This window comes from Passer domesticus, unplaced genomic scaffold (genome assembly GCF_036417665.1).
Source record: "Passer domesticus isolate bPasDom1 unplaced genomic scaffold, bPasDom1.hap1 HAP1_SCAFFOLD_58, whole genome shotgun sequence".
NCBI lineage: Eukaryota > Metazoa > Chordata > Aves > Passeriformes > Passeridae > Passer > Passer domesticus.
The window spans coordinates 107547-122002 of record NW_026990164.1 but is presented as its reverse complement, the minus strand read 5'-3'; the positions used below and the strand labels follow the sequence as shown (position 1 = coordinate 122002).

Genomic DNA, 14456 nt, shown 5'->3' with positions numbered 1-14456 from the left:
AGGTTGACATGCGTGGCCATGGGCAAGAAATTGTGGCTTGGCTGTGGAACCACCCATGCGAAGGCATGCGGCATAGTTAGGAGCATCCAGCTTCCTGCTGCAGTGGCAACAAAAGACAGCATCCTTTGACTTTAGCTAATTTAGTAGTGGGTGGAGGCTTGGGTGGCCTGAAAGTAAAGAGATAGGGAGATTGCAATGTGAACCTTAAATTCTGGTCCCACTAAACTTTCTCTTCTGTAAGGCAAGGATTTGAAGTCAGCTTATTAGAAGAATCAAATATCAAGGCTAGAATACAGTTTTTCCAATTGTTAAGCGGTATATCGCAGTTAGTGGTGTCTGAACTATCTTGGTGTTGGTCTGTGTGGTCCACGCTGCTTAGGAGATCTTCTTCTGTCCTTCTTCTTCTTTTCCAGGCTGCTGCTGTCTCTCTTAGGCTTTTGTTCTGTTTTTCTGATGGTGGCTCTGGTGTTTGCCTGGCTATTGGCAGAAGGGTTTGATGTTTTTTGCTGGGATCCATCTTGGGCCTGCTGCTGTAGAGACACAAGCATATCCTCCCTCCCAAGTAATGAATGGGAAAGGGCCCATAATTTGTTTGGATTCAGGGTCTTTGATCAAGACAGGTGGCTTTTCTTTTTATTGGGCTGCCAATTAAATATAAAATGCCTGATGACTGGGGGAGTTGTTCAAAAAGTTGAGCACATCGAGGGCCTTGGCCTCCAATGGGAGATAATATGTGGACTCCCTGTCTCTGTTGATCAAGGATCCTTTGGATGGAAGAGTGGGCCCTCTGGACTATGGACTGTCCTGTGGCAGAGTGTGGTATGGCTGTGACATGTTTTGTAGCCCACTGGTCAGAAAATGGTTGGAATCAGTGGGAGGTATAAGCAGGACCATGATCAGTTTCAATTTCCTGTGGAACAGGGAAGGTGGAAAAGGCTAAAAAGGAACGTTTTATAGCATCTTTTGATTTCTCACCAGCATGGGCAGGGGCAGAAACCGCGGCGTTGTCGGTGTGGATTGAGACGGGGATGTATTTTAGTCTCCCAAAAGGGGCTTGGTGTGTGATGTGTGATTGCCCGATCTGGATAGTCTTTAGTCCTCTTGGATTGAGTGCAGCTCTGACAGAAGCAAAGGCACGTTGCTGACAATTTGGGCAGGTGTTTGCCATGGATCTTGCCTGATCTTGGGTAATTTTAAAGATGCTGAGCGGTGCAGGAATGTTTTGATGGTAGAAGTGGTGGCGGATCCTAGCCTGGTCAGAAACATTCCGTAGGCAGGTTTGGAGAAGCATTGCTGAGGCATCTGCTCTAGCATTGCCTACTATAAATGCAGGAAGGGTGGTATGAGACCTTGTGTGCGTGATATAGTGTGGGTGTTGTCTGTGGGACAAAAGAGAAATGAAAGGGTAAAGCAAATGCTCTCGTTGGGGTTAGAAATGTCTTTGAAAATGGAATTTTCGGCCCGCTGCACTAGGCCATAGACATCTGCCGAATCAGTGATCAAATGAAGAGGTTCTTTGAAAGTGGAGAAGGTCCTAAGTACTGCAGTCAATTCAGCAATTTGGGCAGGGTGAGGATCCCCTGGCTTGGCTTTTGTCTCTTGAGCAATGCGGAGCCAGGGCAGTGCAGAGCAGGCCGGGAAGCAGAGCCCGGAGCCTTTGGAGGCTGCAAGGCTTAAACATCAGCCCCTGCAGCAGCCCAGATGCAGGTGCCACAGTTGCCAAGGCTGTCAAGGCCTTGAGAGCGGGCAGGTGGATTTTGCATCCCTGTGGGCTGATGGCGGCTCTGGAGCCAGGAGTGGCTGTGGCTGCAGCAGGAAGGGTGGCTGAAAGTTTCCTGCCTTGCTTTGGTGGCATGGCTGCAGGGGCCAGTGCAGTGAGAGCCCCCTCTGTGCTGGTGACAGCTCAGCTCTTGGGGACACCGCTGTGCCCCAGCCCAGGAGCAGCAGCAGTGCCCAGCGGCAGCAGTGGTGTCAGTGGGACCCCCTGTGCACAGGGACCCCCAGCCGCGGGGTGGCCGTGGCAGCAGCCCCAGGGAGCTCCAGCCCGGGATCCCGGAACAAGTGGAAGTCCCAACTGTGCAAATGCTGCCTGTACCCAAAGGAATGACAAAGAGAAGTGAGGTTTTAAAAAGAAGCAGTATTTATTTGCCAAAGATCGGCAAACACGAGTATTTACAGAACATCTTTCATTACAACAATCCTTATAACAACAACAATAACAATCTACAGAACATATTTACATGAGATCCTATGGACTAACAATCTTCGAAACATAATTACAGAGAACTTCTAACCGCAGAACATATTTACAGAATTCTTCTACCGTTTCAAACATATTTACAGAATTCTTCTACTGTTTCAAACATATTTACAGAGGCGTCACATCGGTGGCCATCATCGGCATCAGTCCTGGAAGAAAGGAAGCAGCAAGCTGGACTCTGCTGCTGGCACTAAACCCAGCTGTGCTAACAGCAGGGCCTCAGGGGCTGGGAGAGGGCTGGCAGGGCTGGTGTGGCCCCAGGCAAGTGCAGGGCAGGCCAGGGCTGGTGCTTGTGGCAGCACAATCCAGGCCCCCTGCGGGCAGCGTGTCCCTGAGCGGGGCCATCCAGCCCAGCCCCAGCCTGGCGTCAGGGCAGCCACTGTGTCTGTGGGCAGGGCATGGGGAGCATCTGCCTTTCTTACTTGTGGGGCTCCAACTTCATCCAAGGACCATGGGCTCCTCCTCATCTTCCTCATCCACTTCCATCTCCTCGATGTCATCCTCCACATCTACTTCCATGTCCTCAACCTGCTCTTCCACGTCCACTTCCATCATCTCTTCCTCAGCCTGCACCATGTCCACTTCCATTTCCTCCACAATGTCTCTGGCAGTCTGCAAGAGACAGCACAATCTCACAGTGGGGTTCCTGTCCCACACCATCCATTGCCACGTGGCTGCAGCCTGCTCAAGCAGGCTGCCTCCTCCCTGGAATGGCACTGTACCTCCACTGGAGCAGCAGTGCTCATCCTGCTGGGATTGGTGCTCCAGAGCAGGCAGCAGGAAAAGCCCAGGCAGCAGCAGCAACAGCTGAGTGCTGCCGGGCAGAGCGCAGAGCGAGCGCCAACTGAGCGCTGGCAGCAGGCAGAGTGTCTGCTGTGGTGGTTTCCAGGTGCTGGACGTTCCACCTGGAACACTGTGGGAGCTGTGATGTCACAGAAGTCTCAGGGCCGCTCCACACTGGGAGGTGGGCATGGTGGAATGATGAAATCCTTGAATGGTTTGGCTTGGAAGGGACCCTAAAGATCATCTGGTTCCAAGCTGAGCAGCCTCCCAGCACAGCAGGTTGCTGCGGCCCCTGTCCAAGCTGGCCTTGGATGTTGGTGGGCATGGGGTATGCACAGGCTCTCTGCGCTGGTCCCGGTGTCAGGGACAAGCACCCTGACAGGAAGGAACTTCTTGCCATCATGGAATGGATTCCAGCTCTTGCAGTTTCATCCCATTCCCCCTTGTTCTGTCACTTCAGTTGCTGACAAAGAGTCCTCTCCCACTTCCCTGTGGGTCAGGCTGTTCCTGCAGTGTCACACATGTGGCTGAAGCTGCAGGCAGGAGAGAGAGAAGCCAAGCTGCCAGAGAGAGGAAATGGGGAAAGTGACAAGAGAGATGAGAGAAGAAGGAAAAAGTAGAGACATGCAAGGCATTGGGTTGGGTGATTTGTGGCATTCATGCCTTTTATTAGAGGCCAGGTTCTCTGGTGCACTCAATGACTGTGTGATTGCGGTGTGTCCACAGTGAGCCCGTGTGAGCGAGCTGCACTCCCAGACGCCGGAGCACACTTGCTTCAAGTGCTGATGAATGAGGCCAGAGATGGGTCTTTGTGTGGAACTCCAAACGCTGTGCATTGCCATGAAGAGGGTCCAGGGCCAGAGAGAAAATGAGGCTGGGGTGTGAGGGTTTCATTCGGGGGGAAGAAGGGGTGAAGCCAGGACCAGCAGGGGAGAAGAGAGAGGAGAACATTCTCTGGAGAGTAGATCTAAGGAAAAAATGGCAGTTGACGTGGGTGATAGCAACAAAACCTGCGGATTGCAAGAGGCTGCAAGTGGCCATGGGTGAGAGCCTTGCATTCAGAGGGGTTTCTCTGTTTCACCTTGGTCCCCTTTGCCCTAAGGTATTACAGTTGCAATGAGAGGCCCCTGGGCCTCCACAACTGCCCCCTTTTTGTTTTCAAGAATGAAGGCTTCTGCCATGGACTTTTGCAAGCGTTGAGCAAATCTGGATAGAATAACCAAGACAATGAACACAAGAAACAAAGCCCACAAAACCAGTCTTGACTAAAGATGAAAGCCAGCCTTTCATGCCCCAGTCTTTCAAAAGTCCAGTGAGCCAGTCGTTGTTGCCTTTCGTCTGGATCTTGTTTGTTTGATCTTTGAGCAGCTGGCCGCTCTGGTATACTGAGTCCCTATGTGAGAAGAGGTTGACATGCGTGGCCATGGGCAAGAAATTGTGGCTTGGCTGTGGAACCACCCATGCGAAGGCATGCGGCATAGTTAGGAGCATCCAGCTTCCTGCTGCAGTGGCAACAAAAGACAGCATCCTTTGACTTTAGCTAATTTAGTAGTGGGTGGAGGCTTGGGTGGCCTGAAAGTAAAGAGATAGGGAGATTGCAATGTGAACCTTAAATTCTGGTCCCACTAAACTTTCTCTTCTGTAAGGCAAGGGTTTGAAGTCAGCTTATTAGAAGAATCAAATATCAAGGCTAGAATACAGTTTTTCCAATTGTTAAGCGGTATATCGCAGTTAGTGGTGTCTGAACTATCTTGGTGTTGGTCTGTGTGGTCCACGCTGCTTAGGAGATCTTCTTCTGTCCTTCTTCTTCTTTTCCAGGCTGCTGCTGTCTCTCTTAGGCTTTTGTTCTGTTTTTCTGATGGTGGCTCTGGTGTTTGCCTGGCTATTGGCAGAAGGGTTTGATGTTTTTTGCTGGGATCCATCTTGGGCCTGCTGCTGTAGAGACACAAGCATATCCTCCCTCCCAAGTAATGAATGGGAAAGGGCCCATAATTTGTTTGGATTCAGGGTCTTTGATCAAGACAGGTGGCTTTTCTTTTTATTGGGCTGCCAATTAAATATAAAATGCCTGATGACTGGGGGAGTTGTTCAAAAAGTTGAGCACATCGAGGGCCTTGGCCTCCAATGGGAGATAATATGTGGACTCCCTGTCTCTGTTGATCAAGGATCCTTTGGATGGAAGAGTGGGCCCTCTGGACTATGGACTGTCCTGTGGCAGAGTGTGGTATGGCTGTGACATGTTTTGTAGCCCACTGGTCAGAAAATGGTTGGAATCAGTGGGAGGTATAAGCAGGACCATGATCAGTTTCAATTTCCTGTGGAACAGGGAAGGTGGAAAAGGCTAAAAAGGAATGTTTTATAGCATCTTTTGATTTCTCACCAGCATGGGCAGGGGCAGAAACCGCGGCGTTGTCGGTGTGGATTGAGACGGGGATGTATTTTAGTCTCCCAAAAGGGGCTTGGTGTGTGATGTGTGATTGCCCGATCTGGATAGTCTTTAGTCCTCTTGGATTGAGTGCAGCTCTGACAGAAGCAAAGGCACGTTGCTGACAATTTGGGCAGGTGTTTGCCATGGATCTTGCCTGATCTTGGGTAATTTTAAAGATGCTGAGCGGTGCAGGAATGTTTTGATGGTAGAAGTGGTGGCGGATCCTAGCCTGGTCAGAAACATTCCGTAGGCAGGTTTGGAGAAGCATTGCTGAGGCATCTGCTCTAGCATTGCCTACTATAAATGCAGGAAGGGTGGTATGAGACCTTGTGTGCGTGATATAGTGTGGGTGTTGTCTGTGGGACAAAAGAGAAATGAAAGGGTAAAGCAAATGCTCTCGTTGGGGTTAGAAATGTCTTTGAAAATGGAATTTTCGGCCCGCTGCACTAGGCCATAGACATCTGCCGAATCAGTGATCAAATGAAGAGGTTCTTTGAAAGTGGAGAAGGTCCTAAGTACTGCAGTCAATTCAGCAATTTGGGCAGGGTGAGGATCCCCTGGCTTGGCTTTTGTCTCTTGAGCAATGCGGAGCCAGGGCAGTGCAGAGCAGGCCGGGAAGCAGAGCCCGGAGCCTTTGGAGGCTGCAAGGCTTAAACATCAGCCCCTGCAGCAGCCCAGATGCAGGTGCCACAGTTGCCAAGGCTGTCAAGGCCTTGAGAGCGGGCAGGTGGATTTTGCATCCCTGTGGGCTGATGGCGGCTCTGGAGCCAGGAGTGGCTGTGGCTGCAGCAGGAAGGGTGGCTGAAAGTTTCCTGCCTTGCTTTGGTGGCATGGCTGCAGGGGCCAGTGCAGTGAGAGCCCCCTCTGTGCTGGTGACAGCTCAGCTCTTGGGGACACCGCTGTGCCCCAGCCCAGGAGCAGCAGCAGTGCCCAGCGGCAGCAGTGGTGTCAGTGGGACCCCCTGTGCACAGGGACCCCCAGCCGCGGGGTGGCCGTGGCAGCAGCCCCAGGGAGCTCCAGCCCGGGATCCCGGAACAAGTGGAAGTCCCAACTGTGCAAATGCTGCCTGTACCCAAAGGAATGACAAAGAGAAGTGAGGTTTTAAAAAGAAGCAGTATTTATTTGCCAAAGATCGGCAAACACGAGTATTTACAGAACATCTTTCATTACAACAATCCTTATAACAACAACAATAACAATCTACAGAACATATTTACATGAGATCCTATGGACTAACAATCTTCGAAACATAATTACAGAGAACTTCTAACCGCAGAACATATTTACAGAATTCTTCTACCGTTTCAAACATATTTACAGAATTCTTCTACTGTTTCAAACATATTTACAGAGGCGTCACATCGGTGGCCATCATCGGCATCAGTCCTGGAAGAAAGGAAGCAGCAAGCTGGACTCTGCTGCTGGCACTAAACCCAGCTGTGCTAACAGCAGGGCCTCAGGGGCTGGGAGAGGGCTGGCAGGGCTGGTGTGGCCCCAGGCAAGTGCAGGGCAGGCCAGGGCTGGTGCTTGTGGCAGCACAATCCAGGCCCCCTGCGGGCAGCGTGTCCCTGAGCGGGGCCATCCAGCCCAGCCCCAGCCTGGCGTCAGGGCAGCCACTGTGTCTGTGGGCAGGGCATGGGGAGCATCTGCCTTTCTTACTTGTGGGGCTCCAACTTCATCCAAGGACCATGGGCTCCTCCTCATCTTCCTCATCCACTTCCATCTCCTCGATGTCATCCTCCACATCTACTTCCATGTCCTCAACCTGCTCTTCCACGTCCACTTCCATCATCTCTTCCTCAGCCTGCACCATGTCCACTTCCATTTCCTCCACAATGTCTCTGGCAGTCTGCAAGAGACAGCACAATCTCACAGTGGGGTTCCTGTCCCACACCATCCATTGCCACGTGGCTGCAGCCTGCTCAAGCAGGCTGCCTCCTCCCTGGAATGGCACTGTACCTCCACTGGAGCAGCAGTGCTCATCCTGCTGGGATTGGTGCTCCAGAGCAGGCAGCAGGAAAAGCCCAGGCAGCAGCAGCAACAGCTGAGTGCTGCCGGGCAGAGCGCAGAGCGAGCGCCAACTGAGCGCTGGCAGCAGGCAGAGTGTCTGCTGTGGTGGTTTCCAGGTGCTGGACGTTCCACCTGGAACACTGTGGGAGCTGTGATGTCACAGAAGTCTCAGGGCCGCTCCACACTGGGAGGTGGGCATGGTGGAATGATGAAATCCTTGAATGGTTTGGCTTGGAAGGGACCCTAAAGATCATCTGGTTCCAAGCTGAGCAGCCTCCCAGCACAGCAGGTTGCTGCGGCCCCTGTCCAAGCTGGCCTTGGATGTTGGTGGGCATGGGGCATGCACAGGCTCTCTGCGCTGGTCCCGGTGTCAGGGACAAGCACCCTGACAGGAAAGAACTTCTTGCCATCATGGAATGGATTCCAGCTCTTGCAGTTTCATCCCATTCCCCCTTGTTCTGTCACTTCAGTTGCTGACAAAGAGTCCTCTCCCACTTCCCTGTGGGTCAGGCTGTTCCTGCAGTGTCACACATGTGGCTGAAGCTGCAGCCAGGAGAGAGAAAAGCCAAGCTGCCAGAGAGAGGAAATGGGGAAAGTGACAAGAGAGATGAGAGAAGAAGGAAAAAGTAGAGACATGCAAGGCATTGGGTTGGGTGATTTGTGGCATTCATGCCTTTTATTAGAGGCCAGGTTCTCTGGTGCACTCAATGACTGTGTGATTGCGGCGTGTCCACAGTGAGCCCGTGTGAGCGAGCTGCACTCCCAGAGGCCGGAGCACACTTGCTTCAAGTGCTGACGAATGAGGCCAGAGATGGGTCTTTGTGTGGAACTCCAAACGCTGTGCATTGCCATGAAGAGGGTCCAGGGCCAGAGAGAAAATGAGGCTGGGGTCTGAGGGTTTCATTCGGGGGGGAGAAGGGGTGAAGCCAGGACCAGCAGGGGAGAAGAGAGAAGAGAACATTCTCTGGAGAGTAGATCTAAGGAAAAAATGGCAGTTGAAGTGGGTGATAGCAACAAAACCTGTGGATTGCAAGAGGCTGCAAGTGGCCATGGGTGAGAGCCTTGCATTCAGAGGGGTTTCTCTGTTTCACCTTGGTCCCCTTTGCCCTAAGGTATTACAGTTGCAATGAGAGGCCCCTGGGCCTCCACAACTGCCCCCTTTTTGTTTTCAAGAATGAAGGCTTCTGCCATGGACTTTTGCAAGCGTTGAGCAAATCTGGATAGAATAACCAAGACGATGAATACAAGAAACAAAGCCCACAAAACCAGTCTTGACTAAAGATGAAAGCCAGCCTTTCATGCCCCAGTCTTTCAAAAGTCCAGTGAGCCAGTCGTTGTTGCCTTTCGTCTGGATCTTGTTGATTTGATCTGTGAGCAGCTGGACGCTCTGGTATACTGAGTCCCTATGTGAGAAGAGGTTGACATGCGTGGCCATGGGCAAGAAATTGTGGCTTGGCTGTGGAACCACCCATGCGAAGGCATGCGGCATAGTTAGGAGCATCCAGCTTCCTGCTGCAGTGGCAAGAAAGGACAGCATCCTTTGACTTTAGCTAATTTAGTAGTGGGTGGAGGCTTGGGTGGCCTGAAAGTAAAGAGATAGGGAGATTGCAATGTGAAACTGAAATTCTGGTCCCACTAAACTTTCTCTTCTGTAAGGCAAGGGTTTGAAGTCAGCTTATTAGAAGAATCAAATATCAAGGCTAGAATACAGGTTTTCCAATTGTTAAGCGGGATATCGCAGTTAGTGGTGTCTGAGCTCTCTTGGTGTTGGTCTGTGTGGTCCACGCTGCTTAGGAGATCTTCTTCTGTCCTTCTTCTTCTTCTTTTCCAGGCTGCTGCTGTCTCTCTTAGGCTTTCATTCTGTTCTTCTGATGGTGGCTCTGGTGTTTGCCTGGCTATTGGCAGAAGGGTTTGATGTTTTTTGCTGGGATCCATCTTGGGCCTGCTGCTGTAGAGACACAAGCATATCCTCCCTCCCAAGTAATGAATGGGAAAGGGCCCATAATTTGTTTGGATTCAGGGTCTTTGATCAAGACAGGTGGCTTTTCTTTTTATTGGGCTGCCAATTAAATATAAAATGCCTGATGACTGGGGGAGTTGTTCAAAAAGTTGAGCACATCGAGGGCCTTGGCCTCCAATGGGAGATAATATGTGGACTCCCTGTCTCTGTTGATCAAGGATCCTTTGGATGGAAGAGTGGGCCCTCTGGACTATGGACTGTCCTGTGGCAGAGTGTGGTATGGCTGTGACATGTTTTGTAGCCCACTGGTCAGAAAATGGTTGGAATCAGTGGGAGGTATAAGCAGGACCGTGATCAGTTTCAATTTCCTGTGGAACAGGGAAGGTGGAAAAGGCTAAAAAGGAACGTTTTATAGCATCTTTTGATTTCTCACCAGCATGGGCAGGGGCAGAAACCGCGGCGTTGTCGGTGTGGATTGAGACGGGGATGTATTTTAGTCTCCCAAAAGGGGCTTGGTGTGTGATGTGTTATTAAGTTTTGTTTCGTCGGGCCAGGGTTTTATGAGCCTTTAAAAGAGAACTTAATACACAAAGGATAGCTCAGCTATTACCTTTGGAGGCAAATAATGAGCAGGATGGCTTCTGCTGCAGTGTTGGAAACAAAACTGTTTAATAAAAGGAAAAACAATAAACAGAAAATCCGATCCAGGTACAGAGGTCTGCTCCTGGTAAAACACCTTCACAAAAGCCTCGTCGTTCTTTTGTCTTGTCTTTTTCTACCTGATGGCCCAGGCGGGATCTTTTGGCTCTCATCCAATTAGGTGACCCCAAGGTTTTAGTGAAGTCTCTGGGGTCCTATAAGGTGTCTTTTCACCTGATCGTTGGGAGAAACTTCTCGGCCTCCTTCCTTTTTTGGGGGACAAAGGCTAGTTTGTCCCTCTCTCATTGGGGGCATCCCCCTACACTCCTTCACCCTGCTTTTGTGGGGTCCATTCCTGGGAAATGGAACTACTTTCTCTTAAGGTCCTCTGACAGGAGAGACCAAAGACATGGCAGGCAGGAAATTCCAGGACCCATTAGAAATCATGTGGCAAATGCTGAAGGAACGTCTGCAGAGAAGACAAGGTGGGTGCATTTCCCTCATGCTGCTCCTGGGACTCAGCAGCCGGGGGCTTTGGCTGCACATCTGGACACGCCATGCCCGGCACAGCAGGAAGGGATCCATGGCAGCCTCGCTGCCCCGCTGCTGCTTTCACGCCCTGCACGGCTGTTTCCCAGCCTGGCCTGGCTGCAGCTTCTGCCCAGCCTCTGCCGGAAGTTATTTGGCATCAGCTGACAGGCCATGGCCAAGCTGTAACACACCCTGAGATCCCCCACTATGTCCGCCCTGCAGATTAGGAAAAGGGTGGCTGTTTGGTGGTGGAAGTGCTCTCATCATGCCACTGTAACCTGGCCATTTTCCTGCTCCATAAATTTCACAAATATTACCTCTGATGCCACCACCCAAGTGGGAAACAGCTCCATCTGATGCAGCTGTCTCCCTTCCTTTGTCAAGAGATGGACATAGTGCTTCAGTGGAAGGTGGTATTTCTTGAAGGAAGCACTCCATCTTCGGTGCCAGCCCCTGCTGCAGGAAGGAAGGCAAAGCCAGACACGGGCACAGGCACAGCAGGTAATTGCTGTGCTGGGCTCAGCCCTGGCCGGGGCTGTGTGGCAGCAGCTCTTCCCCCAGGGCCTGCCCTTGCCCGGCCCGGCAGCAGCCAAAGCTGGAGGCGCCTCGGCTTCCAGGCCTCTGGAGCTGGTTCAGAGCCCCGGGGAAACGGGACTGGTGCAGCAACGTCCCTGGCGCTGCAGCTGCTGCGGAGCTGGCCCTGAGTGCCCAGAGGCCCAAGGCACAGGAGCAGCCCCGAGCGGGAGCCCTGCCGCCAGCCCAGGGCCAGAGCCAGCCCTGGCACACAATGGAAACAGTTCTCATCTTGGTTTGCTTCCAGACTGGGATGCTGGGAAGGATTCTCCATTAGCCTGGCGCTCTGAAGTTGTGAAGCCCTCTGAGCATTCTGCAGGTATGTTCTCACTGTCCCACCAAGGCGTAATGTTTGACTGACTGGTAAGAACCAGGTGACAGAAGCTTCTGTGGCTGTTGTGTTACAGGCGTGTCTGCAGGGACGACCTCACCAACTCCTACCTTGGATGCTGCACAAAAGGCCAGCTCCCATGGCAGGGGTGAGTAGTGTGTCCCTGCTGACCCCTCAGGCTGAGCCCTGCTTTTGTGGGGTCCATTCCTGGGAAATGGAACTACTTTCTCTTAAGGTCCTCTGACAGGAATGACCAAAGACATGGCAGGCAGGAAATTCCAGGACCCATTAGAAATCATGTGGCAAATGCTGAAGGAACGTCTGCAGAGAAGTCAAGGTGGGTGCATTTCCCTCATGCTGCTCCTGGGACTCAGCAGCCGGGGGCTTTGGCTGCACATCTGGACACGCCGTGCCCGGCACTGCGGGAAGGGATCCATGGCAGCCTTGCTGCCCCGCTGCTGCTTTCATGCCCTGCAGGGCTGTTTCCCAGCCTGGCCTGGCTGCAGCTTCTGCCCAGCCTCTGCAGGAAGGCATTTGGCATCAGCTGGCAGACAGCCCCAATTGCACCACAGGCCATGCCCACCCTCAGATGCCCTGCAATTTCCTGGTGTCCAGGCAGATCAGATGTTGGGGCTCTTTGGGGAAGGAAGCAGCCTTGGGTTGTCCCAAAATCCTGGGTTTTTTCTGATCCTTGTGCATTCCTTTCACAAGTGATGCCTCCTGAAATTGTCCCCTTCCCCATTCCCAGTCAGGAATGTTTTCATCTAATCCAGCTGTCTCTTTTCCATTCTCCAGAAATGAAAGGAGAGCCTGCGGAGAAAGAAGCATTTCCCAGAGGAAGCAGTGGTTGCATGCCAGCCTCAGCTCCAGGAAGGGAGGCCATGCCAGGCACAGGCACAGGAGGTAATTGCTGTGCCTCTGGGCCTGAGCCCTGCTGAGGCTTGAGCTGCCCTCTCTGCTGTTTGGCAGTGCGGGCACAGCCTGGACTAGAGCAGCACAGCCCAGGGGAATTATCCCGAGCAGGCGCAGGGCACTGAGCAGTCCTGCTGGGGTCCCTCCATGGGAGACATGTCCTGAAACTTGGCAGCGACTGCACGGGGTGCCCACGGTGGGGAAAGGACAGAGGGGGAGAGCAAGGCTCCAGTGTGTCCTGAGAGGGCCTGGCTGTTTGCCCTTGGGATCTGGGGGGTTTCCCCACAGAAGGAGGGCAGGAGGGACAGAGGGAGGGCAGGATGGATAGCTGTGGCACTGCCTGCTGCAGTTTTCCCCCATGCTTTAGGGAGGATTTCTTCTGTGTGTGAGGGGGAGAGTCCCAGGTCCCTGCACTGCTGCAGCCACCCCTCCCAGGGATGTTGCTGAGGGCAGGGAAAGAGTGTGGAGAGTGACCAGGAGCCAGCCCAGAGCTCCCCAGGCCCCTGGGCAGCTTTGGCCATGTCTATTCACATCTGGCTCCCATGGCCTTAGCCGACTCCCTGGCAGTGCCCAGTTCCCTGTGGCAGAAAGAGATCCCAGCACACACTGGAAAATGTTCTCATCTGTGCTGCATTGTAGATGAGGGTGCTGGGAAGGCTTCTCCATCAGCTTGGATGAATAAAGTTTTGAAGCCCTTGGAGCCTCCTGCAGGTATGTTCTCAGTGTGCCACCAAGGAAGAATTGTAGACAAGCGGGCAGGCACCAGGTGACAGAAGCTTCTGTGGCTGTGGTGTTACAGATGTGTCTACAGGGAGGACTTCTCCAGCTTCTCCAGCTGCTACCTTGGATGCTGCACTCAAGCCCAGCTCCCATCTCAGGGGTGAGTAGTGTGTCCCTGCTGACCCCACAGGCTGAACCCTGCTTTTCTGGGATCCATTCCTGGCAAATGGAAATATTTTTCTCTAAGGTACTCCAACAGGGAAAATCCAAGATACAACAGATAAGATATCCCTGGAACCATCCAAACAGATGAGGCAAGAGCTGAAGGAACCCCTGCAGACAAGAGAAGGTGGGTGCATTTCCCTCATGCTTCCCCTGGGAGTCAGCAGCCGGGGGCTTTGGCTGCACATCTGGACACGCCGTGCCCGGCACAGCAGGAAGGGATCCATGGCAGCCTCGCTGCCCCGCTGCTGCTTTCACGCCCTGCAGGGCTGTTTCCCAGCCTGGCCTGGCTGCAGCTACAGCCCAGCCTCTGTAGGAAGTTATTTGGCATCAGCTGACAGGCCATGCCCAAACTGTAACACACCCTGAGATCCCCCACTATATCCAGCCCTGCAGATTAGGAAAAGGGTGGCTGTTTGGAGGTGGAAGTGCTCTCATCATGCCACTGTAACCTGGCCATTTTCCTGCTCCATAAATTTCACAAATATTACCTCTGATGCCACCACCCAAGTGGGAAACAGCTCCATCTGATGCAGCTGTCTCCCTTCCTTTGTCAAGAGATGGACATAGTGCTTCAGTGGAAGGTGGTATTTCTTGAAGGAAGCACTCCATCTTCGGTGCCAGCCCCTGCTGCAGGAAGGAAGGCAAAGCCAGACACGGGCACAGGCACAGCAGGTAATTGCTGTGCTGGGCTCAGCCCTGGCCGGGGCTGTGTGGCAGCAGCTCTTCCCCCAGGGCCTGCCCTTGCCCGGCCCGGCAGCAGCCAAAGCTGGAGGCGCCTCGGCTTCCAGGCCTCTGGAGCTGGTTCAGAGCCCCGGGGAAACGGGACTGGTGCAGCAACGTCCCTGGCGCTGCAGCTGCTGCGGAGCTGGCCCTGAGTGCCCAGAGGCCCAAGGCACAGGAGCAGCCCCGAGCGGGAGCCCTGCCGCCAGCCCAGGGCCAGAGCCAGCCCTGGCACACAATGGAAACAGTTCTCATCTTGGTTTGCTTCCAGACTGGGATGCTGGGAAGGATTCTCCATTAGCCTGGCGCTCTGAAGTTGTGAAGCCCTCTGAGCATTCTGCAGGTATGTTCTCACTGTCCCACC

General features: G+C 53.0%; 2 long non-coding RNA genes across 2 annotated transcripts; both read right to left on the bottom strand.

Moving 5' to 3' along the window:
• Positions 1-2122: 2122 nt before the first annotated feature.
• LOC135292944 (uncharacterized) lies at positions 2123-3109 on the bottom strand. Its single transcript, XR_010355091.1, has 3 exons — positions 2983-3109; positions 2683-2872; positions 2123-2409 (listed from the first exon to the last, which is right to left on the bottom strand). It is a non-coding gene; the product is annotated as an uncharacterized LOC135292944 (long non-coding RNA).
• Positions 3110-6570: 3461 nt separating this feature from the next.
• On the bottom strand, positions 6571-7557 carry LOC135292946 (uncharacterized). Its single transcript, XR_010355093.1, has 3 exons — positions 7431-7557; positions 7131-7320; positions 6571-6857 (listed from the first exon to the last, which is right to left on the bottom strand). It is a non-coding gene; the product is annotated as an uncharacterized LOC135292946 (long non-coding RNA).
• Positions 7558-14456: the final 6899 nt, after the last annotated feature.